The following is a 2678-nucleotide window of genomic DNA, read 5'->3' on the forward strand; positions in this document are numbered from 1 at the left end:
GGGAGTCAGGAAAAAGTAAAGAAATATTCAGAACAATCAGGATTTTCCTGTTGGACAAGGGTGTGTTCACATCTTGAGACATAACTATTTCATTGCACATGTGAATGGCTGTATGTGTATATACATGCGCTATTTTTTTTTTAAATAAGACCCTGATATCATGTCTCAGGATACGTTCCTATGAAAGAATGAGGTAAGATTCTATAGATTACCTTTTTATTTTGGAGTCTCCTTTGCAGCACTGCAGTTTTTTAGTTTGACATACTCTCACTTGATTATTTTTGCCTTTGTGCACATGCTTTTGGTGTTGTTGGAGCAGACTGCCTCAAGATATCCTTCAATGTCATATTGATAATTTTGAATTAAAATAACTTGAAAAGCAGCAGGAGTCAGAGGAGCTCTTTAACTGATCTGTCTCTCCAAAGCAGGAAATAACTCTGCATGTGAGAGCCGCATTCCCTGTCCCTGAGGGCTGAGAGAAAACCTTGTTAAAGAGTCATTAAATCCAGAGTCAAAAATGGCTGTATAAATAAACCTAGTAAGGCCTTTACTGTTTACTACCTAAATCAAATCCTTGTGCAGAATCCCTTCTCATGAGCACTAACTTTCTTTGTCCTGTCAATTTCTCACAAATTTACTGTTTCTTTGTCTAAAAAGTGTCTAATTTGAACATTTCTTTGAACCTCATTTTATGATATGATCATCATATTGTGATTCTCCTATGCACCTGTATTCAACAATTTTTTTCTTTTGTTAATCTAGTTTTGTGCCAACTTTATTAATCTAGCCATAATAATTAAAGAAGGGTAGAAGGGGAAAGTTCTCTCCCTCAATTACAATGTCATATCTAAAATGTTATTGCTGAAATGAAGGGTAAGGAGTTTGTTCCCTATGTTTTCTTCTAGGAGTTTTATAGTTTCAGGTCTTACATGTAAATCTAATCCATTTTGAGATTCTTTTTGTGAGTGGTATAATATAAGAATTCAATTTCATTCTTTTGCATGTGAATATCTAGTTTTCCCTACACTATGTATTTATTTATTTATTTTTACTTAACCATTTGTATTTTTTTTGAACTTTTCTGATATTTAAAAAAACAATTCTGCCCAGTTATGGTAATTAAATGAGAAGCCGCAACTACAATTCATAAACTATGACGTGAAAAACAAAGCTCATCAAGGATGACCCCAGACCCTTTCTATTTTATTCACAAGTGTCTAATATGAACTCTGTCATTTTTTTTTCTTGGAAGGGGGAATAGCATTATTCTGGCAATGTTTTACAATTTCAAGAACCGGTTTTGATACTGCAAGTTGCAAGAATAGAAACCCTAACAAACCTGGAGGACTTTTTTTTTTTTTTTTCCAATAAGGCCAGGGACTAAGAGGCTAAAAAATTCCTTTTGTATTTAGTGAATTGCGTGTCAGCCTTGGCTGGCTGAGTCTTCCCATGTACTGAAAGAGGAAACACTTTCCTGCACAGACAGGAAAATTTCCTATACAGCAGAATGAGTGTTTTATGTACCTTCAACCCTTCCCCACCCTGAAGCAAGTTCCCAAACCTTCCTGGAGCTGTTTTTGGTCACATAATCCTCTATCACAATGACGTGTTCCTACACTATTTATTGCAGAGAACATCCTCTCTTGTTGAGTATTCTTGGCTCCCCTTTCAAATGCTAGTTGATGACACATGTCTGTGTTCTTGTTTCTATTTCACTGATTTATGTCTGTTTTTATGCCAATGTCATACAGCTTTTATTATACCTTTGAAATAAAGTTTGAAATCAGAAAATGTGATCCCTCCAGCTTTGTTCTTTCTCAAGATTGTTTTGGCTACTTGAGACTTTTTATTAATTAATCCATTTAAATAGTTAATATTTAGTTAACTATCCCTTTAGGTTAATTAATCCATTTGGATATTAACTAAAGGGGTTAATAGCCAAAAAATAAAAGAAACTCATACAATTCAATAGCAAAAGAACAAATAATATAATTTAAAAATAGGCAAAAGACCTGAATAGACAATTTTTCCAAGGATGATCTATAAAAGGCTGATAGGAACATGAAAAGGTCCTTAATAACATGAATCATCAGATAAATGCAAATAAAAACCCCAATGAGATATCGCCTCACATCTTTTAGAATGGCTATTATCAAAATGACAAGAGATAATATGTTGAGAAGAGCCAACATGTAGAGAAAAGAAAACTCTTGTACCCTGTTAATGGGAATGTAAATTGGTACAGCCACTCTAGAACACAGCATGGAGGTTTCTCAAAAAAAATAAAATAAAATAAATAGAACTACCATGTGATTTAACAATCTCATTTCTGGATATACATTTGAAGGAAAGGAAATCACTATCTCAAAAAGATTTCTGCACCACCAATTTACTGCAGCATTATTCCCAATAGCCACACATGGAAACAACCTACATGTCCATCAATAGTTAAATGGATTTAAAAATGTGATTTTATATATAATATATATAATAATATAATATTATATTATTTATATGATATAAATAATTCAGACAGAGAATACAAATAATGTATGATCTCACTTATATGTGAAATCTAAAAATACTGAATTCAAAGAAATAGAGAGTAGATTGTTAGTTGCTAGGGCTTCGGTGGTGGGGGAAATGAGGAGATGCTGGTCAAAAGAAACAAACTTCCA

This window comes from Pteronotus mesoamericanus, unplaced genomic scaffold (assembly GCF_021234165.1).
Source record: "Pteronotus mesoamericanus isolate MK-2021 breed Mesoamerican mustached bat unplaced genomic scaffold, CSHL_Meso_final scaffold_36, whole genome shotgun sequence".
NCBI classification, from domain to species: Eukaryota; Metazoa; Chordata; class Mammalia; order Chiroptera; family Mormoopidae; genus Pteronotus; species Pteronotus mesoamericanus.